A 16,035-nucleotide genomic window follows, 5' to 3' on the forward strand; every position below is an offset into this window, starting at 1 on the left:
GTATCAAGACTTGTTAGAGACAAACCAAAAGCACATTGACACGATCTACTTCAAAAAAAGATAGCCTTACCTTCAGTGTTTCCTACGTGAGCAAAATAAATAAAAATAATAATAGTCTTCTTGAGAGCATTGGTGGCGTACAAAATGAAAATGCCTTACAATTTCATTCCAAAATCCTCAAAATGTGTACAACAATATTATCCGTGTATACATCACAATACATCTATGCTTGACAGTAACAATTATGCACACTACAAGTGTTTCCTTCTCCTGACTTGCCTGAGAATTTCAGAGAAATTTCATAAATTATTTCTAAAAACTGCAAATGCAAATTTGTAGAAAACATCGCTTTCAATACAACTTTTGCAATTTTACTATTCATGAACAGAAAACAATGAAATGACATAGCATGTGGAGAGATGGATTTGCCATTTAGCCATTTGTTTTCATAGTAAGTACAATGTAGCTAGCAATGCCTCTTCCCACAGCACTCAAAGCTAAACATCTACATGGTCAACAGCAATGAAGCACTACTCAGATTCCTCAGCCAATAAAAAAGCTCATCCAGAACAAAAAAGCAAAACCTGTATTTTCTTTTGGTTTCTTTTATCTCTGCAATGAAGGACTTTCATATGAAGCATGGCAAAAAGCTAAAATAAATATTTTTGGTCACGTTTCACATGAAATATTTGATGGTATAGAGCCAATATGGGGGAAAATACAAGCTACATTGTGTTTGATTTGAGAATACAAAGCATGTCACTTACCAAAATAAAAAGTAGCAAAAAAAAATTGCAAGACATCATTTACATGTTCATGTGTACATGGTCAAGTACACACACTATGTACACTATTTTCTCTACTCTCCTACGGTACATGTTGTAAGTGCAACTTCACATATTGTAGTTGTAGCACTGCACAAGATCTGTATTTGCATGGTAGTGTATTGAAGTCATGCACCATCACTGTTGGATGTTTCAGCTGAAATGTGAAGGTAGGTAAACGCAGGCTAAAGCCGAACATAACACTCGAACAGCAAAGACAAAACAGACAACATAATACATGTATACTCGGACACTGCTGGCACATAAATGTACATTGTAGCTGGCTTTTCTTTTTTTAACAACTGTAACTAGGCAATACAGATTGTACCACAATTTTTAAATAAATTAGATTGGCATTAAATTGCTATTTCTTTTCTTTTTCTGACAGCATCTGTCTGGCTCATAAATACATACTTCCTGTTTCTGTTGCAAATACAACATTTCTTTGTCGTAACATCTATTTTAAGGCAAAAATAATCCACTACTGACAAGCTGGGCCAAGGCGATTGTTGCCAATTTGCTGATCCTTCTCTTGTGATTCCAGTAGCTAATCATAAGTTTTTAATTTGCAACACAGTAGTAGCTACACATATTTACAGCATTCTAAGATGTCAAATTAAGTTGCTAGCTCTGTGTTTACTGTACATTTACTGATTGTTAGCTTCATTCATCCAGATTTGAAGTCATAATTACCACAGATAGAGGGGAAATTATCATACAAATAACTATAGTAGCATATACAGTGTATATTGAGTTTTACATTTACAAAAAAAAAAAAAATGCATAGTGCATTAATGAAACTGAGAATGATTTACAAACATGTAGCACTTCCCATCCTGGGAATCAATTGCAAGAAAAATTCAAAGTAACTGAAACACTTCAATCTTATACTAGGCTACATATATTACGACAAACCTCCATCAGTTTATCCCACTTGGTTTTTCTGGCAACTACACACACATCTAAAACAGCCTCACCTTTTAACTTTTAGACCAAAAAAAAAAAAAAAAAAAAAAAAAAAATATATATATATATATATATATAATATATACGTACTTACTATGAAAAGTTGACCATCACAATCTACTTTCAGAATTATTCGGAAAGTTAGACCAAAAGGATGGTTCATTGAAACTGAAGAACAAGCCCTTCATTTCAATAAGGTATCTCATGAATTTATGGGGGCAACAAAAAAAGAAAAAAGGAAATAGCTTGGCATAGTACTTGCAACTACGAGCCTTCATTTCACACCAATGATAAGCACATGCAAAAGCAGACAAATATTTACAAAAGCTTAAATAACATTCTTGATGCATTTCTCATTCATCGCAATAAATGCACTGCCATCACATCACATTTTCTGCTGTAAATGTATATACAGGTGAGTACAGCTGTCTTCGTTTTTGTAGTGATGTCACACTCATGGGTGGGTATATTCGCTTCACAATTATTCAGGACTGTCTCTATTTACTCCCATCATTTCAGGCTAAAGGCAGCCTTACTACAAACGTAATGTACAGATTTTTTCAACTATTCAGAAAAGTCACCATGAAACAGATAGCTCCCTGGCGCGGCTTATGTTGCTAGTTCCCCTCCACCCCCCCCCCCCCCAAAAAAAAAAAAAAATAAAAATGATATTCTCTACATTAATAAAATTGCATAACTGTTGCTATCAAATTAGTACAATCTCTGCAAAATTACTTTGCCATAATAAATCCATGTCATACTACTTCCTTTTCTGTTGGTACCTTGGTCAATTGTAAAGAACAATAAAATCTGTGTCAGCAGGTATTGTGGATATACCTAATAATACCGAGGATTTATGTTTGATTAAAGTAAAAAGCTCCATAGAATTCAGAGAAAAAAAGAAATAAAGCCGATCTTCGAGGAATTTTGTCATTTTATGTGAGCAAAGAGGTTGAGATCTTCGCGTGCGTAGGTGAGGGGTTGTAATCAAATACCGGAGCGTGCGCACGGAGCTCTTGGGTTGTAATTACAGGGGGCGTGGAGGAGCGCGCATTGAGGGCATATTTGCGCGTGTAATCATCATTTTGGCTTCTAACAACGTGTCTGATTGGATGGAATAACAATTAGATGGGAGGGACCTAAGATAATTACAGGGGACTTAATCATACCTTAATTACGTCCTCAGAATACCGATTTTGCTCATGATTAAGGGCCTATTAACTTCACGACTTAATCACGAAGTTAATTACAGACTTAATTACGACCTCAGAATACCACCCCTGTATAAGATTCTCATATTATCTCTTTAACCCAATAGCCAACTGATTTGTTTTGACCCTACATCTATAAAAATTGAACATTGATAGATTTGAAATGTATGCTTTTGACAACCAAAAAATCCATGTTAAAATGATGAAATTTCATGTGGATTTGAATACATTTTCCTAGTAACTTCAGACATACAAAATCAATTTTCAGCTACAACAGAAATCAACTCTTAAACTCTTCTAGACTTCATTATTGTCACAAATCCCTGTTCTATTGGATAAATTAAGCCTTGAAATATCTTCTTTGTTTTCTTTTTCCTGTAGTTCATCATGACTTAAAACATGATAAAATGTAACAAGGACACAATAATTTTTCCCCCAAATATGGAGAAAATATACTTATACAAGAGAAAGTACATCCAGTTGCAAAACTTCATGAAAGAAGAAGGGTGAATGTAGTTGAAATGTATACACCATATTGTTCACAGCTAATAAGCATAACAGTGTTAATAACACTGATTTTGACATCCAGGGAATGCAAATGCAATAAAAATACAGAAGGCTCTAACCCATCCACTTTTATAAATGCACACAAATCTAATAATGGATAATCTCTGCAAAACATTTGGTGAACACAATTTACTTTGACCATAGAAATTATGCCTTCATACCGACAACCCTTCAACACTACTAACAAATGCATATGACTTCTTTCATTGCAGTCATGTACAGTTAAAAAAAAAAAAATAACAATGGCATGCTCTACTCATACTTGTAAACTCATTTAATGGCAACAAATTTACTCAATTTCATTATTCAAACAATGTTTTTTCATTAAATCACTAAAAAGAAAGTGTTGAAAATGTATCAAGAAAAGAAGGTGAACAAAGACATCTAAACCTAGCATGTATTTACACTACTAGTTAAGCTATCCTTGAGTTCATTTGTATTGCATTGGAAAGGATTCAAACACACGAAATGTGAACAACTCTGGGCGGCATAGTGAATTGGTTGATGGGTACCAGCATTCTGCTCGCAATGCTGGAATCAACACTACCACTCAGCAACACTAGATGAAACAGCTACAGTGTACTGTGCACTGTACTGTATGTCTACAAACTGTATGCCCTCTCCTCTCCATGTATCAAGTTTTTCACCACATATTCGATGGCTGTGGATGGGTAAAAAGCCCAATGGTTAAAAACAGTGATTTATGTAAAGTGCAACTATACCTAACCACATTGATTTCTGCCGATTTGTTTTTATGCAACAACTAAATTGTTTGAAAACATTTCTTCATTTGTCTTTCTTTGTTGTGGGGGGGGGGGGGGGGGGAGGAGGGGCACACTTTTCCTCTTTTATGGTAAGAAGCAGTATGAACTCTAGCTTGGGGGAAACACTACTAGTTTTTGTTGTACTGCCTGGCAGTCAGCTAGCTATTTTTGAAGATATGCATAAGTATGTCTTGAGTGCATATCTACATATGTGCATTGTGAAATTATACTTACACTGTATGCAATTTCTCTGACTGGTAGCACAACTTCATTTCAATGCTTAAAGTTAGCAAATTAAGTGGAATGTAGAATATTAAAACAAATGTCTACTGCATCTTTTCATGTCATAGCTACAGTGTAAAACTGCAATTTATCTGCCCTCTGCGATTTCTCAACACTGTTATGCTCTGAGATGTAGCTGAAGGGTATAGCACTGTTGAGAGATCACCTCGGGGTAAGATAGTTTTAACCGTGCCCCTCGAAGAAATAAATATTTGTATAATATAAGCTATGCACAAACATTTATGCTATCTCTATCCTTCAGTTGTTTCCTTCACTCATATCCCATCAAATCTAGTTCAGTGAACTTGTAAACAAGGAATAATGAGAGAGAGGGAGAAAAAGGTTTGAGTACATGTACCTTATAACATTGCTTTCTTTGGGTCTCCACCTTGTTATCCACATGTCTCAATTCACCTTCAGGAAAGTAATAATCCTGTTTGTAACATGCTCAAAATGTTCACTTCTGGGCATTTTTTTAGCAAAAAAAAAAAAAAAAAAAAAAAATTATAGACAAAATACAATGCATTTAACCAACATGTATTCAAGCATTCCTCAGAGGGATCTTCAGCAATCAATTGTTCAGTTTCATGACAAATGATCTTAACCCAACCTCTACCTTTTATTTTCTAGCAAGAAGGATTGCATCTCAACACCCATCTAGACATACAGGCTGCATAGACTTGCACCCACGGGTGTTCATGCTTGTCAAACTCTTTTCTAGCAATTCGCAACAGTGCAAAATTAACTGGAGCATCTCTCTGAAGTCAGAAGTGAAATAGGATGTCTTGGTACGCAAGGGCAGCTGCTTTAGATCACATACAAATCTACTAATTCATGAAAATACAGAGCAACTGTCTCCCATCAAACACACCTCAATACCAGGAAGACGAAAGTATGTTTTCATTCTAGCTTTTAGCAGCACAGACATCTGCTATTGCTCTAGCATGGATTGATTGGTATATCACAAGATCATTGTATTTCAAACATATACTGAAATTCTTTCATTAACTCTGGACATATGAAACTGTCTAAAAATAATTATAGAGATAGCATGACCTGACATGTATATTGATTATTACGTACAAGTAATTAGAGAGCATATATAAGTTAGAAGAAATTTCATAGCACAATAATGAAAATATCACCCTTTTTTTTTGACAGAATGCATACTGAAAGAATGAAAACTACTGTCATATCAAAACAGATTTCAGATGTGGCATCAATATATGGAACCAGGTTTGATTAGATCTTGTGCACTAGCATTCTAATTACAAGAGAAGAGCACAGACATACTCTCAAGAAATTCATGCCTCTTATAACAGGACTTAGATAATCATGGACGTCACATCTGCTACACAATATTCAACATCTGAGAGATATAGTTGTATTGCTGGGATGTTAATACAATACAGCTGTATCATCTTTTCTTTCCTACTCTTCATCCTATCATGTGTGATTTTCTTTTTCATCTTCCAAACATCTATTTGCCTTCAAGATAATAATGATTTCCGTCTGTTTAACATAGCATAAAATTATGCAGTGCACAATACTTTATACATGTACTCTTATCATACTTGTACACTAAGCTTGAATAGTAAATCTCAAAATATGCCAGAGACACAGAGAAAATACAGTTTGTAAACATGGACTTTTTTGAAGAATACAAATATCTGAGTAAGTGGGTATTCTCTGCCTTGAATTATGTCCTTAAATTGACTTTGATATCATACATGTATTACCAAGATACGCATTTGTCAATGGTCTTCACATGAGTGGTTCTTTGTCTACCACCATTAGAAAAGAATCACATTACACCCATCCCACATTCTTGGTCTCTTTTAACGCCTTTCTCAAATACAAAATTTCAAGACAAAAATAACATCACGATTACAAGAGCATCGAGTCTTTAACAGTTCTTTCTCTCACAACAGAAACCGATGTGACGATTGCTGAGGGGATGATGATTTGAATATTGAATATATATGGGTGAATCGCTCATGTACTCAGCTAAAGATAATTATTTTCCCTAAAATGTTTGATGAATCTCCTTGATGAATCTCACAAAAAACATAACATCATCACTTGCATTCACTTAAAACATAACATTGTTTTGTGACTACTCGCAAAAATAATGCTGAAAAAATAAAAGGGCAGCAACACACAGAGACAACATTTTGAGGAGCACTATCAAACAAACTAAGTTTTGGCAGGCATTTCATAAATGCCAGTATCTTTTGATAAATACCATGTCACTTCAAAGACTTCAAAAAACATGGTAAAATGGGAGGCATCGAATATTAGAAAACTGCTCTTCAACACGTGGGAGGGTTTTACAAATTGTTGATAAATAAAATTGCATTCAGAGTTGAATACCAATGGTCCTGCCATACCTGAGATACCTCAACGTGTACGTGAGCAAATAAATAATTGAATTATTAAAGGTACACACTACCTCTGCTACTGCACAACACCACCACTACCCTCCACTCTCCTGACCTGGTCTGGAGCAGAGTTTGAAGAGTCCATCGTGGAAGTCTCTGTAGTACCTTTCTTGGCATCAACCTCCATCTCAACAGCCTCTGAGTTTGGATCCACGTCCGGTTTCATCTCAACATCCTTCATCTCCTTCATTTCAACATCGGCCGGCTCACTCTCATCGGGCTGCATCTTTTCGCTTTCATCGGCACTCTCCGAGCCTTCCGTTGACTGGGTCGTAGGGTAGTAGTTCTTCAGTCTCACATGCCACGCGATGCTGATGCACGCTGAGATGGTCTTAAACTGGTGGACCACGTTGCGAGGAATGAAGTAGATGTCGTTGTCACGGAGACGGATGCGAGCATAGCGGATCCCTTGCCTTCTGAGCTGATTGAGCTTTGCATCTTCTACCCACTGAACGCACTGCAAAATTATTAACCAATATATTTTATACATATTTGAAGGACAAAAACCTTCCTATTCTGCATCCTAGTCATCATTTAATAAGTTTTCCTCACAACACAAATTCAAGAACACAAACACATTGTACAGCACATGATTATCATTACTTCATCTAATATCTTCTAATTATCTGTATTTTCTCTCTTTTTTTTTGCATTCATGAATGCAGTATTCACAAATAAAAGGGCCTCTAATATGGAGATGTGTAACAGTTATAAAATGTAAGTGTTACCTTGAATTCAACATTTATGTAGAGCACTGCAATGTACTAGTGATCTAAAAAATCAGCATGTAACAAGTTGCATTTCAATAGCACAGAAGTTTGGGGATGCGAAGATGTTTGTGAAACAATTTTTTCTGTCATCAGCCGGACATTGAAACAACAAAAATAATACAGATTCTTTCTTTTTGTGTGCATTTTTTAGGACTGTTAACAATCTTTTAAAATTCCCTACAAGAACTGGGACGACATTTGTCTTCAGCAAACACAAAGCATGACACAAGATTAGACATTCTATATGACTATCTTTAAAAAACTATAGTGTGCAAATCTTAAGCTTTTCTGCCATAATACAAGAATGGATCAGTCTATGAAATACTGGACTGATAGTGAAGTGTGGAGACAATCAAACCTGAGATACTGGTGGTTCATGTAGATCAAGCTGCATTGCTTCCACCACATCAATGAAGTTACCAGAATGAAAGGCAATGACATCCTTCACATCACGGTTTGGTCCCCTGAAAGATGTTTTAAGAATGTATTTTTTTATCATTATTATTATTATTATTATTATTATTATTATTATTATCATTATTATTATTATTGTCATTATTATTATTATTATCATTATCCTTATTATTATTATTATTATTATTATTATTATTATTGTTATTGTCATTATTATCATCATCATTATTATTACTATTAAAGGAAAGCATATACATTACACATAATTAATGCATGTTTCACGTGTACCTCTTACACTCAATGTCTAACTTTGCAATGTTGAGATGGTTAGCCTAAGCCTTGTTGATTGTTCGCAAAATCATAACACACACTAATTATCATTTCCTTTTACAGTATGTCTGCCTCTAAACAAGTTTATCAGTAAAATCTGTAATGAGGGCACTAAGACTGTTTCACTTTCAAGACTACTGTAAAACCCATTCATGGTCATACTTACTCTACTTTATACAAAAGGACAATGGCACAAACAAAATGATGAAAGTTTCATTACAACCTTACAAAAATAAGAAAGTTGTGTAAAGAATTTGATAGTGCAATACATTTATGAAGCAGGGACTTTAATAAATTAATAAACTCATATTACATAATGTGATCATGTACATTGTAACCTCCTCTAAACACTTCTACTGACATGCACACAAAATCTTCTTAAAATACCTCTTTCTTTAAAATGTATGAAATCAATCAATTTTGTCTTTTCTACAAAATTATTCAAGCAGTGTACAACAGCAGACTAGGCAATGACTTAAAAATGGGGCTAGATACAGTGGTTTAAGTTACTGACTAAAATTTATATCATCAGATTGTTTCAAATAAACACAATTGTAAGTTGATGTCATTACAGCTTCATCTTGATGTGATGGTGACAGACATCGCTGTTTCGTACAATATGAACAATTTTAGAATTCAATGACTGCTTTAGTTTCTTACCTAATTGTCAAAAAACTTTAACTTTTCTGTTTTACTTGAATATAGAGTGTAGTTTTGTTTTAAATCAGGAAACTACATGTAGGATCCCCTGAATCCCAAAGATAATGGCCATGCAATAAACAGACACACACAATTCAAATAATCCAAATTACATTTTTTCCCCTTGCTGTTCTAAAGTGACACCTTTCAAATCCCTGTCCAACATGGTCAGCATGGCATCTTGTCCGATCCTCCACCAGAATTTCACGGGGTTCTGACACACGGGGAAGATACTGCAAGTTCTTCAGCTCATTTACTCCAGTTCTAATCACAATGCAAAAAGAGTTACCAAACATTTATTTTCTTTACTTGTTTGTATAGAACAAAATATTAACCTAAAACAATAACATATTTCAACATGATGCCCAGCACAGTATGACACATGTATGCCCAAACTAGACAAAATTTGATAGAAACATTTACTATATTTTGTAACAGCAAGTGGAATGTTTAAACACAAGTTCAGATGCACACAGAATTCAATTTCTACACCTGTCTTGGCTAATACATGTACTCTTGCTCATCACACTTCATGCTAGAGGAAAAATTAATACAAATATGTCTTTAATGAGCAATATCTTGGTAAGGTTTCAAACTTCAAATAGATAATCAAGGCAGTACCTACTGACATACAGTACACATAGGTTGACTTTACAAACTGATTCTGAAACAAGGACTTTCCAAGTGTCCCATATTCATAATCTTCAACATTTCTATGCCAAATCAATTCCATCTGTTGGGAAGAATGTAAGCTTACACATTACTAAAGGCTGACTGCAACTGATCGACACTCATTTACAGTATAAGAATATTTTTCTTTGAACAAGACTAACCTCCTCTTCTTCATAGGGGACTTGGGCAAATCGGCTGGAGGAACAAGTTGCTCACCAGGGCGGACCCATAAGATGGGGCCGTCATTACTCTCACTCCGGGACTCCATTTTCACTGAGGAAAGAGGACCCCAGGGCATGGAATGCTTCAAGAACAGATTTTCCTCCAGTAAACGCAAGCAATCCTCAAATAGTCTCCCACTTCTTCATTGACTGTTCCAACTAAACTCATCTGCAACAGTGGGCCTGAACGGTATGTTCCGTTGCAGTAAGTCTTCTCCACTTCTGAGGCAAACTCGGGCATGGTAGTAGAAATGATGTCAGACTTGCCAAGCAGCTCCCTTTTCACCACCGTGTTTGGATGGTTTACACAGAAGTACTCGAGGAAGTCTGGTAAGTAAGTTGCAGAGTCGTGAACAATACCCATGACATGCTCACACACCCCTTCCGATGTCTCATTAAACACAAGTTGAAAGTACTTCTCAACAAATTGCTGCATGTGTTCAGCACTCAAATGAGCGATCTCCTGGCTGTACACATGAATGACAGAGGCACCGCCATTTGGTTGCCTTTCCACGTGAATGTACTTTGTAAAGTCAATATGCCTCGGTTCTGGCTCTTCTTGGCATGATTTTACCACAAAGTCTCTGTCAAAAAAGGGCTGCGCAGCATGGGAATCTCCTGGAATTTCAGGCTTTGCTGGTGAAGGCATTTCGGTACTGGATTTGGATTGCTTGTCAATGGGTGATGGCGAGGGAGATGGGGACTGGGAAGGTTGCGGCGAAGTGCCCACACGGCAACTGTCGGGTGGGTAGTCCTGCATGGATCGTTCCTCCCGCTGATGGTGCTGATGGTGGTGGTGACCATGGTGGTGCCGATGCTTGTGCTTCTTGGGTTTGCGGGCGACGATATCAGATTTTTTGATGTGAAGTTTCAGCTCACACAAGCCATCCTTCTTCACAATCCTTGCTGGTGATGGTGTGGCAGAAACCCCTGGGGATATCACTGGCTTCATTTCATCTGAAATATATCATGAAAAAAAGCTGGTTAAGTAAAAACAAAAACAAAAAAAAAGTCAAAGCCAATATGATTGGATGTACAACACAGACAATGATTTCCATCAATATGAACAAATGTACATCTTTAACATGCTGTGTAACCATCTTGCAGTAACATTTGGGTATTCCTACCAGTTTCTATTAAACTGAAGTCCCACTGATCAATTAGTAGTCCAAAAATTCCTTCAGCTCTTCTTTCCTTTTAAGTATCTTTCTGTACAATGTAGGGATTTATTTTGGCTTTTTGCAGAACTACAGTCCTCCCTCTCATCATACGTATCATGACTACATGTCAGACAGAGCATCAACCAGCTACTTGTAGTCCTTCCATTTAGATCATGTACATTTGGATCCAACAAGCTGAATGACAGTTGTCATGTTAAAAGTAACTGAAAATCATATTCAAATGTTACACCCATACAGAAAATGATGAACTTGGAACAAATACCCAAGCTCCATGTTGGAATTTCGGAGCTTGGGTATTTGTTCCAAGTTCATTGTGTCACTGCCAGCAACCAGGGATAGCCCAGTGGTAGTGTCGCTGCCTTGAAAGCAGTACATGTAGATGACAGGTTTGAGTCCCATGGTTCCTTGATTTCTGACATGTTTGTTAAATTACAGATTAGCAGTTGTGATCTTACAAATTTCATTTGTAGAGGGAGACAAATTGATGAAAATTCATACCTCATCCACTTTTACAGTGACACCCAATAGACTTACAGATGTGCTCTACATGTAGCTGTTCACACCACTATAATCATTCATACATGTACACTGTACTCATCCCCCCCCCCCTCCCCGAAATGAATGGCACTAGCACGAAAAAGATATTGTTGCTGTTAACACATACACAGTAGTATTCTGAAGAGTTACATGTACATTTCCCCAGCCTCCTCCCCCTTCCCCCTGAGGGAAGGGATATTACATTGTATGATTTAAAAATAAACCACAAAGAATTATTTTAGGCGACTCAAAATCAAGGTTGGGCACAGGTAAGACCTTACAATGACACTGATATCTTAGGTCACAGAATGGTAAGTACTGTCATATGTTGCAGCTTCTAAATTATGTCATTACACATCACCTTTGGCAATTAATGCAATCAATGACATTAAATACATGTACATGCATCACTGGACTGGACACATGCAGAAGTTGCATATTTCAAATTCACTAGTACTTTAGTTGCTCACTCCTCCTAACATATTCTAAGCTAGCCGTAATACACACGTTCTTCATAAATTAGCCAGCCACTGTGATGAATTGACATGTATGTTAACATTGATCTACGCTGGTGCCTTCTGTAAATGCTCCTGCACTATGAGACGAAAGCAGCGATTTCCTCTGAGTAGGCCCTCACTTGTTCTCTGTTTTCTCCTTCTTTTGCTTTTACTCAGTCAGAGCAACATTAGAGGGGGAAAGAGAGAGAAAAGACTTAAATAACAATCTGTCGAAGGGAAATTGCCTCCTTCATCCAAAAGTCCAGGAACATTACAGATGCCAGCATGCCCTGGACAGAGTCATCACATCAGTTGTCAGTATATTACAGGAGAATGTGCATGATGCGATGACAGACATAGATCTACATGTAAATTTACATGCATTCATTGCATATCCAGTCAGGTACACTGTGCACATAATCATCATCATCTCCATCGTCAGTATACTGAAGTAGTGGTCTTGTCCAGGCTTCGGTCATTCCTTCAAATCCTACAAGTGCATAAATTTAGTCAGAAGAGGATTAACTGTACTCATAGATCTACATTTTAGACTAGCGAGCAAACATTTAACAAGTACCATATTTGTAGGTTTTAAAACTCGGCCCCTTGTAATGGGGATGTGAGGGGCCAAGTCTACCCACAAATACGGTACATATTTTTTTATTAGTACGAACTACTGAGTACTGTATACACAGCCATGTCGCTGCACAGCAAGTTACACTTGTGTACAGCGACAGGGCTGTGTATAGTTATATTACGTATTAGTACATGCGTCCAGTACCGTACTACTACCGTAGTTATGTGGGTAAACACGGCCCCCAGCGCGCGCATTTTTTATAGATATAGTTGTAACGTGCGCGCTGGGGGGCCGAGTTTACTCGCTATGCCAAGCTTACCCATAAGACTGTAACTGTTATTCATTGCAATAAAGTAATTTCTAATTGCCAAAGTTTGATTGAAAAGACAGTACATGTATGAACACAAAATTATAGAAGCTGAAACATGGACACACAAATAAACTTAGTTAGCCCATATATATGTATGTCTGTGCTGAAGTTAAGCCGAAAAACAATTTAGTCCCCTAAAACTCAGGATTGCCTAATTCTGTTGAAGTAGGGCCTCAAGTCAGTAAATTTAAACTTTTACTGCCCTGCCCCTGGACCCGGTACCTTTTTACTCCCTTGGCCTTGGTACTTCATGACACTGGATAGTCTGTAGTCTGTAGTTCAACCTAATTGTGAGGATAAAATTGTGTGCCCCAGCTAATCTTCATACCCCTGGATTGCCCTGATGATTTACTTGAAATGTTGCTTGTTCCCCTTGTTGGTGATTGAAGGTCTCTCTCTTCCCCTCTGCTCGAGGACCTGCTGTTCCTCTGGCTATGTCGGCTTGGAGATGGAGAGAGCTCGGGGTCACTTGTGCTTGAGTAGCGCTGCCGATAGGGGTAGACATCCTCCGTGTATCCCGAGCTGGACAGCCTCCGATAGTCATGCTGCACTCGCCTTCTCTTACCCGACTCAGTGTTGATCACAGTTTGATCATTTGGTTGATTCTCTGACTTCACATCAACAAATACTGGCGTACCCGATGAGATATCCTCACAGGGTGCCTTGTTTTCGACGTCTGAAACAAAGCCTGTTTCAGTCAATTCAGTAGAATCGGCCATGTTGTAAGTTGTAAAACGACCATTAACGAGTCACTTCATCTCATTCGTAAGCGCACGTTCTATTTCCACGAAAATATGAAAAGCCAAAGTTCTATATAGTTTCTGTGATTTCTGTGTTTCGGCTCAAATACTTTGTAGGGTAATACCCTGATGGCTAGATTGGGAGAAAAATATAACACTACGTTGCGATGCGAGCATAAAAACATACCAGCCCGGCTCCGTTAGCTTGTTGCCACAATTTCACATGTGTGCGTTGTGCATGCGATGCATGCATAACATGCATGGGGTATATGTACGTGCACTACAAAGCGTACGCAAATTTCCTCACTTCTCTCAGTTCCTCGAATAAGTATGCATTGGGTGATTGAAGTGTGCATCGCGTCATCCATGCATCGCTCCGTACTAGTACTCCAGCAAATTCATCACGCCGCGTCATACGACGGTACTTAGTAGTACACGCGTACGCACAAAATATACTAGTACAATGTACAGTATATCGACTCTATGCGCGTACCAAATTTGTTTGTTTTTTTCGCATGTGTGATCTCCGCAAGACATTAGTTGTATACAATCATTGACATCCAACACCGATACTCTGTATAAGCCCAAGTGCTCTTTCAGCATGCTAGAAAATCGAAGCAAGTGTATAACTTGAATTATCTTTGTATTTTCTCAGTATAACGAGAAAATATCCATTAAACTGAATTTACCTCATCACAAAATCATCAGACAATTGTAAGTCATTTGGCAAGTTGATGTGATTGTAATATTGATTATTATGAATTTAATGTCTTCCGCTGTAAAATCAGTAAAATTTTCACCCACATTTACACAAGGTACAGCGGTCGTACTCACCGCAAGCTTCGTCCCAGTCACATTTCCATGGATACCGCATCTTCTGCACTCCCAAGGATACGATAACATGGTAAATGCACTGCTGGTGTATGTCCTATACTTCAAATTCGGTCGTAATTTTAAATTGTTCATTTTGGTTAGAAAAGAATGTAACTAGAAGGATTCTTTACTTTTACGTTTGCCTTAATAGAGTACGACATTATTTCCTCTGACTTTCGTTGTCCGTTCAGTACCCGGTATCATCAAAGTACAATTAATGGTTTGAGGTGGGAGCTCATTTTATCTTAGATCCGCCATTTGTATCATATTTTCAATCTATTTATTTCTTCTTCTTCTTCTACTTCTGTACCACTAAGCCACATTTCAATTGGAGAGTCGATAGGCCTATATTCGCTCAGTCAGACTGCCGAGCACATTTATAAGCCTATGATGTACTATAGTATTATTATACCCGCTCAGTTATACATGTGCATTGAGTCTGAGGAGAAGGGGAAGGGGGGGGGGGGGGAGGGGGAGAGGGTTACTTGACTTTGACACCCCCGCCCCTCCATGGTGGCAGTATACCCATCCTCATCCCCATGCACCCTATTTGAAAAAAAAAAAATCATTAAAAAAAAAAACAACTACCACACAAACACACAAGAAACAAATAATCCGTTCCGCGCCCCCTATCTGTTGATTATAACATTGGTTCATTGCATTTTTGGTATCAATAGAGAAACGAAGCACAGAACTTGAATTGATTTCTTTAGTTTTGTATCAATATATGTCATTTACACAGTCATGTTAATTTTAGAATCGACAGCCAAGTCTTCAAGCTTTTTTTATACAAATTAATCTGAAGCAAAATATTGAAAAGAAAATTGCTGAAAAGAAAGTAAAGTGAGTAGCCATCTAAAGAAGTGGGCCATATAAATTGGATCTCATTGATGAGGTTATAATATTATAATCATATCAATTCTCATTTTGTGGCCGGGTCTTCTATTCCATGGTTTCAGCATGGACCTTTGAGGAAGTGTGCACTTTTTTCATTTGTGTCTCTCATCATCTGTTTCCCGATTATAGTCAGCGCGCATTGGTGTTCTCTAGACAAGATTCTGTCCGAAATGTCATTATTTTGTTTGGTAGTGTAATAACT

General features: G+C 37.3%; 1 pseudogene; it reads right to left on the minus strand.

Moving 5' to 3' along the window:
* Positions 1 to 6,875: 6,875 nt before the first annotated feature.
* On the minus strand, positions 6,876 to 14,208 carry LOC139744556 (lysine-specific demethylase RSBN1L-like; annotated as a pseudogene).
* Between the last annotated feature and the right edge of the window lie 1,827 nt (positions 14,209 to 16,035).

The sequence above is a fragment of the Diadema antillarum genome, unplaced genomic scaffold (assembly GCF_040938485.1).
Source record: "Diadema antillarum isolate AM-2024a unplaced genomic scaffold, OU_Dant_1.0 seq00001189_RagTag, whole genome shotgun sequence".
Taxonomy (NCBI): domain Eukaryota; kingdom Metazoa; phylum Echinodermata; class Echinoidea; order Diadematoida; family Diadematidae; genus Diadema; species Diadema antillarum.